The 16,318-nt window shown below is 45.4% G+C and overlaps 1 long non-coding RNA gene across 2 annotated transcripts in view; it reads right to left on the bottom strand.

The window, feature by feature from the left end:
* The window catches only part of LOC135396169 (uncharacterized), a 56,874-nt gene that overhangs the window by 25,351 nt on the left and 15,205 nt on the right, over positions 1-16,318 (bottom strand). For both annotated transcript variants that reach the window (XR_010423339.1, XR_010423338.1), the window contains exon 3: positions 13,981-14,073. This is a non-coding gene — a long non-coding RNA (uncharacterized LOC135396169). The remainder of the gene's footprint in view (positions 1-13,980; positions 14,074-16,318) is intronic.

The raw sequence follows: 16,318 nt of genomic DNA, 5'->3' as shown, positions 1-16,318 counted from the left end.
TCGGTTTCGGTTTCGCCGTTTCAAGACAAGCGCCGTTTTCGTGGTGTAATACGACGTCACACCTCCATGCCAGCCGTCATGCGTGCTCCCTTCCGTACTGGGGGTTGCCGGTTTCGGTCAAGGTGAGCCGGACTGCAAGGCCATTTCGCAGAAGAATGCCGCGAGTCGAAATCGCAGGGGGGCCAAATAGCCGGTTGTGGCCGAATGCGAAGACGCGAAGGCGGCGGCTTCCGTTCGTGCAGAACATGTTGCCAACGGCGGAGAGCTAGCGATTTTTTCACATACTTGGGAATGTTTTTAAAATATGTTTGCGTCTACTAAATGCGGCGAAACTTTGCAGAGTTGTTCTCCTTCGGGGACTTCATGAGATGCATGAAACACTAGCAGTGTTTTTCGGCCTGTGCAAAATTTCTTTAAAGGGAAGGTCGGATCTAGAAACCCATGAAACCGCCGACAATCTACCCGGCTAGTTTTTTTTTTTTTTTTTTTTTCAAAATTGCTGAGATGTGAAATAAACGAGTGAGAGCCCACGTTCAGAGGAGGAAAGGAGCCGTCCGGACGCCCCGAAACTGTATGAGACACCCTTACGTCCGCGGCATTCCTTTTCTCCAGGTCACGTCCTCATTGGCTCTTTGGGAGTGACGTTTCGTCGTTTTTCCAGAGGAGGAATTCCGGCGCACTCTCAACATCCGGCGTCTGCTCTTGTCATGCTGTATTCCGTCGAATACAGTCAGACCAGTCCTCCTCAGCTACCCACCGTTCCGGCTGTAGAATATGTACAACTTCGCCCAGACACATCGTCGCAAGCCCATTGGCCGGGAGGCTGCGCGCGCTCCGATTGATCGACAATGTTTTGAAATCTCATTTTGTACGCGCGCATGTGCGTGTAGTGTCTGGGACGTTTCAGCATAGTTTCGAAATAGCACGGCGTCCTCCTATGTTCCGTGTTCTGGTGGTGTCAATCGACAGTACGATTTGTAGAAATATGTTCGCAGGTTTTCGTGCGTCAAAGTGATTCTACGCGTGTTACGCTGTTTCTGGACACAATTATTATCTCACGAAAAGTCTATGAACTGCGTAACTGGAATGCTTTCATGAGTTGGAGTGGTTGGAGCGTGAAGAACACGTTCGGGCGCGTTCGGATTTCGAGGATTGACAACAGAGACAGGATTACATGCCACACAAGCGCTTTCCGCTTCGTTGTAATACTGCAAGTAGCCAAAGAAGATGCATGAAATTGCACGCCCTCATGAGGCTGGCTCAGTATGAAGAATAGAACAGTGTGTTCGTTTTGCTTTAAGTTCGAACTTGATGTGTCAGAAACGCAGTGGGCTTTGTATGTATAGTGCACCCATGTATCAGATCTTTGCACCAGTGCTTTGTGTCAAATAGGTGTTTCTTTTCGCCAAAAGTCTCTTTATTTATTTTGAATAGCGAATAAGGCGGCCGGCATGAAATCAGGGATGGGCAGTATTTAACTACATTGTAATTAAGATACTATTTAAAATATAAATACGTGTATAAATACATGTATTTATATTAGGTATTTAAATACAGACTCGAAAAATGTATTTATAATTATACCAATTTAAATACCAATTTTTGGGTATTTATTCTTGTAAATACTTTATAAGTACTCCTAAATACTGTATATACTGACTCATATCTTAAAGGTGCCTTGCATTTGACCTTTCGGGAAGAAGGGCGAGCTTGGGGCGCAGTTATGCCGTGTTTGCGCTAGCATGCGCATGCGACAAACCATTTTAGATGGCTTAGAAGTTTTTCACTGTTGTTGCAGACAACGGTAGCAACTACCCAATTACCTTGTTGTGCGAAGTATCTTCGTCAAATTTAATACAAGCATTGAAAAAAAAAAAACTGAAATGAAACCTGTGGAGATGCTGTTCTCCTTTGCGAATCACATTCTACGGCCGAACAGAAGATGCCTAAAAGATGCATACTTCGAGAAATTTCTAATATTAAAATCGCCATGATAATCTAACAAATAAATGCTATTGTTCCTTGCTGAATTGTTATGATCATCGTTATTTCTGTAGCTCCAGATGATATTTTCCTCACATTATTTATGGTAGTTGTTACGGTATTTAAATACTGTATTTATATTTTGTATGTAAATGCTCACGTTGAAAAGTATTTATGAAGAGTATTTAAACACCCCTTTCAACAAAGTATTTTGTATTGATATTTAAATACTCAAAAATGTATTTATGTCCATCCCTGCATGAAATCCTGTATAAGTCGATGGTAGCCAGGACCGGCCGAAAGGCCAGCCAAACGTTAAGGCTCCTAATTGGCCGACTGGTTATGCAATGTCGATACCGATACCGTCGACTTTCGATACCGTGGTCAGTGGTCCACGAGGAATAAAATGACACTATAGTTTCGAAATGGACTGGAACGAATGCGACCGTGACTTTAAGTATCGCGGTCCCACTTCATCTGCTTCAGTCAAGTTAGTTCAGGGTAAAACTGTTGCCGACTTTAGAAATAAAGGATAGGACAAGTATTTAAAGAGATCGAAACATTTATTTTACTGAAAAACAAGCTTTCGGACGGAGTCCGTCTTTCATCAGGTGCGATACACTGAACACTTGGTAGAGATATTTATACTAATGTTCATCAGAGAAAGGGGGCAAAGAAGGTGGTGAGGAGGAAATACAGATTCTTATTAGAGAGGACTGAGGGCGCGAAAACGAAAATACAAAAGGCGGCGATGTACAGTTCGACTGCTAAGCACTGCAACGTCACAACCACGCTGTGTAGCCAGGTCAATAACGTGGCTGTCGTGAACATCCGCTTATAATTTTGAATATGGGGAGCAAATTTCGCGAAAAGTTCCCTGGGCCTATCCGGGCTTTGTAAACTGACGTCAGGAAGACAAGGACGACACAAATGACGTTATTCTTCGAAACACTGCAGAACGCGGAAAATATTTAGAGGAACAATGCACCTTGGGTCCCCTAACTGATCACTGAAGAAGAACGTCCTCACTATTGCAACACCGCCACAATGGTACACAAGAAAAGCTTAAATGAGCAGAAGGGAGGGTCTGACAGCAGATCGGGAGGGCGGAGGTCAGACAGGCACACATCAAGGCATCGTGGCGGAGTTGGGGAAGGACGTCTCATCCTACTCACGATGACGAAGTGGGCTGCAGAACTCAAGCTTGGACGATAGCAGACCGGCGGAAGCGATCGCACAAGAAACATACACCATGTGCACGATGCCGTCATGGCAGATCACAGAGTCCACATCCGGACCATCGCTCTTCAGGTAACATGTACATCCACAGGCATAGTGTCACCCATCGTGACCCACAGGGTCTCTGTCAGATGGGCCCTACTATGTGTCTCACGCCTGGTCAAAAACGCCATGTATCTTTAGCTGTTCAAGACAGATCCCGCTAACATGCGTGCCCGGTTTGTGACTGCGGACAAGACCTGGGTACGCCACTTCCAACCCTAGAGCAAAGCCCAGACTAAAGAGCCGAAATATTCAACCTCCTCACCGCCCAGGACGGCTCCTCCTGTTGCTTCTGCAAGCAACGTGGTGGCTATGGCTTCAGAGAACGTGCTTGTCATTGATTACCTTAAGAAACGGCAGACGATCACAGTGCACCTGTACGCAATCCTGATTCATCGTTCGCAGGACCTCAAGGCCAAACGACGCGGTATGCTCCGGAAGGGGGTAAGTTCCATAAGCATAATGTAACCCCACGCAGTGCTGCTGTGGCGATGCTTCTCATACTATCCTGCAGCTTTTCTGTGGTCATCCCTCCACCATACACGACAGATCTTGCCCTATAGCACTTCCATATGCGCCCCAAAGATAACACAGGGACTCTCTGGTCCCCTTTCCCAGTGATGGTAACATCATAGACGCTATGACCAGTTTTCTAGAGGGCTAAACTTTGTCCAAACTACCGCCACGCCTGCAGGTAGATCGCTCGGAAATAGCACACCACCACCGAACTTCGTTTTCCTTTTTTCTTTTTTTTCGCGGGGACCAGTAACCCCGAGAAAGAGGAATTTGTTGTGGTTGCCTGTGTGCTCCTGTGTGTCAGGGTTACTTTTCGTGACATTAGTTCATGCGCCTCAACCATCTCCTTCTAGGTCAGGCCGAGAGCTTATAGAACGCCCTCGTGAAGATGTCGGATGATTCTGAAGCGGGCCAAAAGACGCGCACAAGTAACACATCAAGATGTTGGGTTTTCTCTTCGGATCAACCGGGGTTCTCCAAGAAACCTTTTCCAGCACTATCGAAGGAGCTGAGAAACGAATTCTATAATGGGCTCCAGGCTCACTTATCTACAAGATCAATATTAGCTCGGACTCTACTATAGTCAACTCTTTTCTACGCTGCGAGCATCTTCCAAGTACCCCGGACTGTTTACAACAACAACAACAACAAATACACTGATGATGATGAATGGGGAAATTCGCCACCTGGGTTGTGGCCCACTACACCAATGCCGTGCCGACGGGACTGCATGAGATGTAAAGTGACAATGAGGGGACGAGGGGGGAGAGACGATAGCAAGGTGACACATCAGGATTAAAGGACATAAAGGAGACCGGTGTCTTGCAGAAGATCCACGGAAATCTGCAGGGCACGACGGTGTTGCAGGAATGTCGGTCCAGGGCCCAAGGACTGTCGCCAAAGTGAACGGAGCGGCTGTGATTGGCTTCAGTCACTTTGAGAACCTTTCTCGTTGAACCCTGATGAGGACACAGTCCACGATCACGTGCTAGATATCCGCTAGAACGGCACACCTGGAGCATAACATGGTGTCAGAGCGACCAAGTTTGTGTTTAAAGAGTGGGGTGAAGGTGACACCGAGGCGGAGCCTGTGTATAATGAACGAAAACTTGCTAGGCAACCGATTGGGCAAGTTGAGGAATAAATCGGGATCCACTTCTCTCATGAGGGTCCTTGATGGGACATCTTGACACTATTGTAGATGGGACAGGGGCTATACCATATCGGCAAGGTAGCTTCTTCTATCCCTTTTGGAGAGTGTTTGGGGTGACAGTGAACTCTGTAATATTTCTTTTCTTGTGGGGCGTTGCACTTGATCAACTTCGCCGAGCTGTTGTCCAGCTTTCCCGAGAACAGGTTGCCTAGCATCCCCTATTGCAGCGTGCGGTTCCTTAGCCCGGCACCCCCGGAAGGAACTAACCAGTTCGCCATACTGATGGCGGAAATAGCCTACCAAGTTTGGAGGACCCGAGTTTAATCCTTCTTCAATCTCTTTTCCAGTGAGCACCCTTCCTACGACCTGCTGAGAACGTCTTCAGCCTGCCCTAAACCCTATGTGTCCCTAGACGGCTTCCGTCTAGTGACTCCCTCAAAGGGTTGGCAAACATGATGATAGTGTTCAGGCCTCTGTTTGTTTGAGGTCGTTAAGGTGTCCGCTGGCACGAGACACTAATCTGAGATAGAGGAGGAGAAGTAAGACAATGCGCTATCGCCAAGTGCAACAGCACATAAGCCGAATAAGTGTTATTTATGTGTCATGGTTTCGGTTCGTGGAGGAAAAGAAGAAAGGTGCGGAGGGCTTTTGTTGGCTTCCGGAGATTGTGCAGCCCATCGTTACTAATTTATCGCTAACATACGCCGGTTGGCTTCGAGGCGGATATCACGCCTGGCTGCTTTCCAGGTCAAGCGAGCCAAATGCAAATAAGGCCTTTCGTTAAACACGGAAGAAGTTTACCCTGCACACGGCACGCAGAAATAGCAGAATGCTTGCTTTTGTTGCATGACTTTGCTCCCTTTTGCCTTCCGTATATGAGAAGGGTTACGGCTTAATGTTGCCAAGGTGAGAGGATAAGAAAACAAGAGTAAACTGCGTTGCCTTAGTTGGATGAAACTGTCATAAGCTTAAGCAGAAGAGCAGATAAAGAAAGATGAAGGCAGCCGACAATATTTCCTGCGCGTTACACAGAAGTCGATACAACGAAAGGAGAGAAAGGGTAACGAAAACATATTTTAGCAATTTTATTAATTTCAATGTAAAACGTCAGTCATGCGTTGCTAACAGTTAATTAGCAGATCTTGTCTAACGCAAAAGATGGCTCTACTCTACATGTTCTTGTTAATACCATATCGTCCTGAAAAGTTTGTTAATTTTGTTATTTCGCAATCATCCATTCATAGTTGGACACTGCACATTCCTAACATTTCTGTCGTCACCATATTGTATGCTTTCTCGACTACTTCGAAAAAGGGACCTTTACCTGCAGCTCCCAAAAACGCCAGACACGTTCTGCCTGTTTGCGGACACGTATCAGGTAAGAAATTCTCAAGGACGACAGGTCGTAGATCCTGTTTTTCATAACCCACCTTTCGAGCACGCCTACTAGCCTCACTGACCGCTCATGCCGCCACACGTGTTACCGACCATCCTTCAATCATGCAGCAGCACAAAAAAAGAAAAGAAAATGAAAAATTGCATGCCGCGAACGACCACTACTTCGTGACAAACATGATTTTCCTTTCCCCCTAAAACCAAGGCAGGGCGGCATCGCCGTCCAGCCAGTCCTTCATGCGATGCATCTACCACGAGCGGAACCAAATGAAGAAAAATCGCACGTCCCTAGGGAGAGGTTGTCGGCACAAAATATTCTTGCGCAGACATTCAGTCCTCCTATCTTCCACGTGGAGGACAGAACACCTGCTCGACCGTCTCTCCAGGCGTTAAACCTCGGGCTTTTTGTTCGTTTTATCCTGCGATCTCTGGCTTGCACTTACCTCGCCTGAGAGAGCTCGTCACATTCACGTAAACTATTCAGCAGCGAGGATTCTTCATCCTATGTCACGGTAGCTGGACGGGAGATAAATCGGGTCTCGGGCTTAAGTATCTGCACCAAAATTGAATGTGGAAGAGACGTAACACGTGGACGGCCGAGGTGAATTTTGTCGGGTTAGATTGTGTGGAGGGGTCCCACGTGGCCCAAGCGGAAGGCGTTAGACATGTGAAGGGTGGCACAGAAATGCAGGATCAATGCCAACGTACTCTAACATGGATAATTTTCCGTTCGGTTTCATTGGTATCGTTTCTGAATTTGAGTTTGAATGTGAAAAAAAGTACAATTTCAGTTGGTTTGATTGGTATGATTGCATCGGATTTGTAGCTGGGCCATTCCAGCTAAAACCAGTCAGAGATGTAGCTCGACCCGCTTAGATTTTGCTGAAAAAAAATGTGTGCATTCCTTTAGGGGTGTGTATGTAGGATATAAACTTTTTTTCTCAAGTTTTGTTTTCTTGAGCATTGGGGGCGCCTCGAACTTGGCCCAAACATGAAAAAGTGTTGTCCGTTCCACGCGTCCTTCTGACAGAACATACAGACGACATTTCTACGCTGTCTTTGCCTGGTGTTAGAGGGGAAGGGTCGATCCAACTTACCGAAGTCCATATGGAACGAGAAGGAATCTGGTGACGTGGTGAGTTTAAGAACGGAGCGCGTTTCGGGTCAACTTTACGATTAATTTTCAGCAAGTTACCATTCTCGCAGGATCCCGAGATTATTTATGCTCATAAACTGTTGTATGCAGATTAGCCTCACGTAAAAATATAACGCTGATCTATATTCATTGTTTGGCTAAGCGACCGCAACTCGCAAAAAATGACACTTTTCAGGTAGTGTTTTCACATACCTGAAGTCGTCTCGGAAGTGAAACAAATCGTGCCACTTGTAGAACAAATCGTCTCCTGTAAGATATTCAAAATCTACAGGTGCATTTTTGTTTAAAAGAGAAAAAAGAATTTTTGCCGTCCCCATACTCCGCTGCAGCTCATTCGTTAGTTGAGGTCGTCTAGGAAGTAAAAAGTGATATCACTGATAACTTTGTGACCCTCTTTTGTGAAAAGAGACCCTCTCCTTTACCATTTTGAAAACCTACAGATGTATTTGTTTTTACGCGAGAAAACAACATTCGTCAGCGCACTTGCATCCCGTGATCTGATGTGATAGAAAAAGAAAAAAAATGGGGATTTAAGTCGCGACAAAGTCAGACTGGCTACCCCAGATCACTTCGCAGCAGTTAGTCGAAATCAATAAAAAGAAATAGACACATAAATAGAAAGAAGGAGAAAACCCAGTAGTAAGCCATCCCGTCTGTAAGGTACCATTATCACCCTTCGGACGAATTTCGCCTTCTGCTGTTCTGCCAAGTTCTACCAACTTAACACTCACAGTCGCTGCTTCGTAACAGATTCGTCGTCATTTATGATTGTTTTCACATACCTGAAGTCGTCTGGGAAGTGAAAAAATCACACCATTTCAGGAACAGACCATCTCCTATTACATATTAAAAATCTGCTGGCGTATTTATTCTTAAATGGGAAAAAACCTTCGTCAACGCATTTGCATCTGCTCTGTGAGGTATGATCATCATCATCTTTCTTCCTCTGTTTGCTGTGGATTTTACTGCGCCAGCTGACCATAGCTACTGACTCACAGCACGTCAGAACGCGACGTAACAGTCTTTGGAAACCAGTTATGGTCTCGCGCGCACTTCTCACACAACAGAAAGTAAAAAAAGGAAGAAGAAAATTAGCTGTACGTGCACTGTCTTTGTTTCAGTGGAAGTAGACGTTTTTGCTGCATATGCTTGAACAGAAGATATAGGCTCTAAGTAACAGTACCTCCTGGTGCCCTGGATGAAGCATGTCTCATTGTGCTCCGCGTTCAGCAATTTCTTCTCCAACCGTATGGCCTCGGCGTTGAGTCACAACGCATGCTCCCTCCTTAAGCTTTTTTTCACCCAGAGTGCAAGCGTGCAGGAACAGCAGCAATTGTAATTTCTCTTTTTCTATTGCGACGTGCCATCAGGGAAGTAGTACATTTCTCGGACATTGTTCAATAAACAAGTGGCGAATGGTGTGTACCGTAACATTGTCATGAATCATGAGTCAGATAGAAACGACGGCGAAGCTGCTACGAAGAGGCGGCTGTGAGTACTCGCGGTAGAACAGTAGAAGGCGAATTTCCTTCAAAGGGTGATAATGGTAACTTACAGATGGGATATGAATGCGCTGACCACTTTTTTTTCTCTTATGAAAAAATACACACGTAGACTTTCAAAATGTTGTGATAGAGGGTGTTTTCCAAAAAGGCACATTTATTTTACTTCCTGGAAGACCTCAACTAACGAATGAGCTGCAGCGGAGTATGGTGAGGGAAAAAATATTTTTTCTCGTTTAAGGAAAAATACACCTGTAGATTTTCAGTATGTTACAGGAGACGACTTGTTCTACAAATGGCACGGTTTGTTTCACTTCCTAGACGACCTCAGGTATGTGAAAATATTATCTGAAAAGTGTCATTTTTTTACGAATGATCGATATTCTCGATTGCTTAGTTAATCAATGAGTGCAAGTCAGCTTCAAATTTTTATGTGAAGCGAATCTCCATATAGCTCCTGAGAAAATGGTAGCTTGCCATTTTTGTATCGCAAACTTGGCCCAAAACAATCGCTCCGTTCTCGAGCTCTTACGACGTCACCGGATTTATTCTCGTTCCATATGCTCTTTGGGAAGCTAGATGGACCCTTCCCCTCTAGACAAAGAAAGCGCAGAAATGTCGTCTGTATGTGTCAGAAGGACGCGCGGAACGGACAACACTTTTTCATGTTTGGGCCAAGTTCGAGGCGCCCCCAATGCTCAAGAAAGCAAAATCTCGAGAAAATAAGTTGATATCCTACATACACACCCATAAGGGAATGCATACAATTTTTTTTCAGCAAAATCTTAGAGGGTGGAGCTACACCTCGCAGGGATGGGCATAAATACATTTTTTTAGTATTTAAATATAAACACAAAATACTTTGTTGAAAGGGGTATTTAAATACTCTCCATAAATACTTTTCAACGTGAGCATTTAAATACAAAATATAAATACAGTATTTAAATACCGTAACTACTACCATAAATACTATGAGGAAAATGTCATCTGGAATAACAGAAATAACGATGATCATAACAAATCAGCAACGAACACTAGCATTTATTTGTTAGACTATTGTGGCGATTGTGATATTGGAAGTTTCTCGAAGACTGCAAGTTTTAGGCATCTCCTGTTCGGCCATACAATCAGATTCGCAAACGAGAACAGCTTCTCCACAGGTGCCGATGAACAAATGCTTGTATTAAATTTGACGAGGATGCTTCGTACAACAAGGTAATTGGGTGGTCGCGACCGTTGTCCGCAACAACAGTGAGAAGCTTGCCTCTAAAATGGTTTGTCGCATGCGCATGCTAGCGCAAACACGGCATAACTGCGCCCAAACTCACCCTTCTTCCCGAAAGGCCAAATGCGAGGCAACTTTAACATACGAGTCAGTATATAACTGTATTTAGGAGTATTTATAAAGTATTTAAAAGAATAAATACCCGAAAATTTGTACTTCAATATAATTATAAATACATTTTTTGAGTATGTATTTAAATACAAAATATAAATACACGTATTTATATTTTAAATAGTATTTTAATTCCAATGTATTTAAATACTGCCCATCCCTGCACCTCTGGCTGGTTCCGGCTGGAATGTCCCAGCTGCTATGATTCCATGCAGAAACCTTCCCGTGTTTTGACCACACACACACACGCATTGTTTGGACACAATGCGGCTACCAAAGTGCAGTGCTGCAGAGAGTTGGGGACATAACTGCACTGTTTTTAGTCCAGATTCTTTCCAATTCTCTCGGGTAACTAAATAAACATACCGAGGTTCATGAATAAAATCGAAATACAAGTTCTGTTGCCTACACAAAGCAAAACTAAAAACTTCGGTCGCCCGCTTCTCGCTTTCGCGTTAATCTCCTCTTGCGGCAGAAGTGAGAGTAAATGGCTCGGAACAGCGAAAACCAACGTCGTTCACGACTTTACAGCCCTGCCCTCTGGCAGCTCGTGCAACTATTAGACGTCTATGCAGCACCGGTGGCATTCGCGATAGTCCGACACAGGTCATTGGTATCACATTACGATAAGAACGCACGGAGCGATAAGCAAGAACATATTTGCGACACAAAACTAGCCACCGCCCGATCACGCGCAACTAAGCCCGGATATTCTGGCATATGCTTTAACACGAGGGAACAGAGGAAGAATGGGGTAATGATCCAAACAGTGTTAATTACTCTCGCGCCATTTGCTCGGGCCTGCCGAAATAAAGCGGAGCTCCAGAAGAAAGATTGGCCACTCCTTATCGATAATAAAGCAAAAGCGCGAGGGCCTTCGAGTGAAGCCACACAGTACAGGAAACACGCGCATGCGTCGTTCACCGCCGTGTTTCTTGCGCCATTCTGAAATACTGATATATGCCCTTTACGTACCCTCTACGACTAGTGAGTTTTAGTATAACGTACGCCGTCGCCTTTGCGCACGTAAGGTATATAGCGTGGTGGTGCTTCTGCGCAATGCGCAAAGCTCTTCTTAATTGTGTCTTGTGCGTGCGCAGAATCACTAACGCTATCCCCTACAAACGCAAAGGCGACAGCTTACGATATACTAAAAAGTTTTAGTGCATCGCACGCTATCGCCTTTGCGTACGTAAGGAATAACGTTTGTTGTCCTGCGCTCGCGCAAAACAAAGGGAGCTTTGCGCAGTGCGCAGGCCCACCACGCTATTTCTTCCATAAGCAAAGGATATAGCGTACGAAAGGGATAGCGTCGGTGGTTCTGCGCACGCGCAAAACAGAAAAAGAGCTACGCGCAGTACGCAGAACCGCCATGCTATTCCTTACATACGCACGGTGCACTAGGTGCACTAGGTACATGCGCACGGTGCACTAGAACTCCTCATTTTCGTGCATATAGGCAGGAACGCCTCGGCCAGGGGGCCCGCTCAATCACCGTGTACAGCGCCGATGACTAAAGTCTCCCAACTAAAGTCTCGTGACAGTCGTTCCTCCAACCTACAGGCGCGCTACCCTATAGCCAAGCCAAAGCCTATAGGTTGTTGCAGCAAAGTTAGTACAGCGTCATTTCGGGCCCAAGCGGCCACAGATCCAAACAGTAGGGAGTTTCATCAGCGGGTTCTGCGTGGTGTTTCAAGCGGTCTGCGTCAAGGAGAGCTACAAAACCTGTAGGAAATCCACAGAGAAAGCGGTGCATCTTGCGAAATGCGAACAACTCGAGACCATGTGTTTGAAAGTTCCGGGTCGCCTGCGAAACTACCACGCGTTACATATTTTGGGGCGTGACGTTGCTGTTCACTCTCACCACCTGGCCCACAGAAACAGGTCTATATGTATCCGAGCAAGAAAGAAAGAGAGAGAGAAACGGGCGCACAAGTTTGTGGCGACAGAGATTAGAGAGTTTTAGGAAAACGTAGAAGTTTCATGATAACGTTTCCGAAAACACGATAAGCAACTTGCCTGATTCCTTTAGAGTGGGTGAGATCACGTTGCTGATGTCTGATTGACTGACAGCGATACGGAATCGCAACCGGAGGACGATTTCCTAAAACTCCCTATGGTTTGCAGTATGCGCTATACGTAGCGTTTGAACGGGCTATTGCTTGCTAACATTATTATTTTGCACTTTTAATAAAAAAGAAAGCCTCGCGTTCGGAGACCATCATGGAGCTCGCTTGGCCATCCTTTAATCACGGGTGGACAGTAATAGTTATACGTGGGCAGTTTAATTACGCAAAGGGAACTGCAGCCCAAGTCAAGTGGTTCGGATACTGAACTAGAGCTGGACTACTGTGGGTTCTGACAGATTTTCTTGTAATGTTACGTACGAACTAAATTATCGTTAATTATTAAAACGAAAGCCAGTATCTCTACATCAAGCTGTCGCGTATTTTGCTTTTATATATCTAATCGGATTCTTGCGAGACATTACAGGAAAACTTCATTTCGGTAAGAGCCACATTTGCTTTCAAGAGAAGACCCGGATGTTCCTATCTCTGTCTTTCCCAACACTAGACGGACTTGGCTACACATATGACACTATAACGCGGCCAATAGCAGAAAAGGCCGTTCAGGAGAATCAGGCTAATGCAAACAGCTTCGGAAGTGTAAGTGCATCTCATAGGGCCTCTCGTGCGGACATCTAATAGGACAGGATATTGCCACATCTGCAGTTTTATTGCACAAGCTGTCGCTATGCTTTTATTTTGCCGACCGTTTGCACAGCAGAGATCGCGTGAAAGATATACGGTCAATATTGAACGCGCCCTGTGTAAGCAGAGCTCTGGTGTCTCGGGTAAAAGAAGACAGTGTTCGGCTTTCTACGTCAGCGTTTCGCCGTTGGGATTAGTGTAGCCTGAAGCGGCATGCAAATAAATAATTTATGAGATAAAGCGTAATGAAAAATCTATTCATTTACCTTTTTTGTGCCGCGCAAAAAAACAAAAACAAGAAAAACATCTGTAGGTTCATTTTATTTTATTTTTCAGATGTCTTTCTTTTTTTTGCGAAGGGTGCAAAAGTACCAAAAATGTACGAGTGGCAATACGTTCTACAGCATGTTTATAGGTGCTGTCGTACGTGCCGTTTCTGTTCCCCATCGCACCATGAATTTCGCGTATCATGCCCAACTTGGCTCGTGCCAGCGTACCTTTTGGAGGTTCTATACGTACCGAAGGATCAGGAGGCCCAAGGGTGGGTCACCCTACCTTACATGTCGTTATTACACAGCATTAGTATTGCGTGCGTAGTCGCTGCGCATGCCGCAGAAAACAGCGGGCGCACACTCATGCGCCGAGCATGTCTGCGCATGTCGCCGCTACCACTAAAACCCTGCAATAATAAAGAGTTTTAGTGCATCGTACGCTATCGTACGCCTTTGCGTACGTAACGAATAGCGTTCGTGGTTCTGCGCACGCGCAAAACATAAAGAGAACTCCGCGCAGTGCGCAGAACCAACACACTATACCTTACGTACGCAAAGGGAATGGCGGGCGATGAACGAAAACTCACTAATATTTGACTGTTAAATGCTCCTTACCGTTACTGTCATGACGTTGGTAGACAGTCTGAAACCGAAACCCATCGGAAGGGGAGGGCTGGGTTCCACGAGTGGGCACTTGTTCGCTGTCTCCTATTGAAAGAAAAGTAGGACCGAAGGTCACGTCCCTTTCATAGACCATCGTAATCCCCTCAAGACCGTGGCTTTCGGGGGCGGCCTTGTTCGCCCCTAACTTTGAGCGTAGTTCAACTCTACCAAATTGGTGGCGCTGTCGAACACTATGACGTCATTTGTTTACAAACAGGGAGAGGTATATTTTAACGAAAACGAAACTTGCACGCGACTAGTTTTCCCACTTCTTCACGGGAATGATGATGTGGTGTATCACCACGGCAACCACATCAGATAAAGACCAAGCTCGTGTCTACGAAACCTAGAATTGTCTTTTTTTTTTCTTTTTTTTTTGCAGCGATGGATGGTTGTCCAAGGAGCACGTGCCGTAATTTCGAAGCTCTATGCAGCAGACCTTTACAGTCAGGGGCACATAGAGCTGAATGGGTAACGCATCCACTATATAGTATGACAATGTAGACCTGCTGGAAGGAATACAACGAACACGTCCCTCGATTTGGTGACAGGAGAACAGTTTCTATTCCACCGCTCGTTTATGTCCCGCGTGTTCTGGGTCCTGCTTTGTGGTCAACGAAAAAAAGAGAGAGAGAGGGAGGTAGAGAGAGCGAGAGAGAGAGAGAGCCACGGCTGATATCCCAGGACAAACAGGCCGAGGTCATCATTCTGTCATCTAGATTCAACGGCGATGCAACATAATAACAGATCTGTCCATGAGTTCCCTCCGGCTTTTGACTTTTGGCCCTGCATCCGGAGAATGACGGTCACACGGACGTCATAGCTCCTTTGAAGTCTTCCATCTACCATCTACGACAACGCGTTCCTGTCGACGGTGGCGCTCGAATGTTCTAAAGAGTATTAGCCGACTGCACTTCTTCATGTGCCTGCCTGTAGAATCCCCTAACATCGTTTGCTATTACCTCTTTACGTGTAGCTCTGGGAAGGGTGAAGAAGGTGACTTCAAAGGGACCGGTGTTGACGTTCGCGAAACAGGAAAGCCGGCATTCAACGTTGAGCCCCCTCCTTTCTAGCTTGATGAAAAGATGGCTAGCTTACGACAACAGACACATGGGTTTGGTTAGCGATGTGGTTTGGACGCAGTTTATCACACTCCTCGCAAAACAGATAAAGATTGGGAAGTCTGCCTCTTTCTGAGGACCATGATTTCGTCTTCGGTTTCCATAAATAGTATTCGCTGTACTCACCCGCCTTGTCTCTATATACCAGAGGAGATGAATAATAACTTAAGCACCATGCTGCCGTCACCGACCGCCGAAGAAAATAACATCGTGGTGCAATGTAAAATGCTTTATTACTATACGCATAGGCGCACCACATTATTTTTGTTTGTTTTTTCAATCAGTGAATCAATAAATAAATCATGCGCACAACATTCCTATGAATTAAAAGAAGGCATTGACCGCAGCGACACATAACGTGCTTAAAGTGACAGTCCGGTCGAAAACATAGGTCTTGGAAACACCGCCTTATGATTTCTAATACTCCTCACAACGACTGTGCAAAATATTTCAGAAGAAATCGTATCGCACGATTTATAATCGACTTTTTTCTATGCCGCAGTTGGTCCCGAGTAAAGGCCGCAGCGAGCTCTCGCGTGACGTGCATAAGAGCAATGCCGCACGTGACTTGCGCATGCCTGTTTGCGCGATAGTTGATTGTTGCGTGCTAGCATTTGTCCATTATGATGTTTTTGAGTAGCAATCACGCGTTATGTAGACTAAAATGCAGAGTAGCGTCAATGTAAACACAGGTATCACGACGTAGCCTTCTGTTCAGTACACTCATAGACAAAAACACCTCTCTGCATTCCCAGCAACGGCGCAGTCCTCCGCTCCGCTTTGTCCATTGTGAATGTCATGCTCACGTGACGGCTGACGTACATAGAGGATCCTTGGGGCAAGGAGTATGCGAGGGAGAAAAACGAAACCGGAAAAAAAAAAAAAAAACGAAACCGGATGTCTTCAGAGGAGTATTTTTTGTTAGATATCTCGAAAACCACGCCATTTTGTGAGCTGAAACTTTCCACCCAGCATGTAAGCTTCCGTGGCAGTTGGAAAAAATCAACTTCCGGTTTTCCCGGACTGTCCCTTTAACGTTAAACTTGAGGCATTAAAATAAATTTTTGTTGTTACAGGGAGAACCGCCCATTTTAATGCAGAAAGTGTTGAGTATAAAAGGATTATACAAGCGAGCTAGTACAAACTTGACGTGGGCAACGTATCCCTGA

The sequence above is a fragment of the Ornithodoros turicata genome, chromosome 5, assembly GCF_037126465.1.
Source record: "Ornithodoros turicata isolate Travis chromosome 5, ASM3712646v1, whole genome shotgun sequence".
NCBI lineage: Eukaryota > Metazoa > Arthropoda > Arachnida > Ixodida > Argasidae > Ornithodoros > Ornithodoros turicata.
The sequence above is the reverse complement of the archived record's forward strand: the minus strand, read 5'-3'. Positions and strand labels throughout refer to the sequence as shown.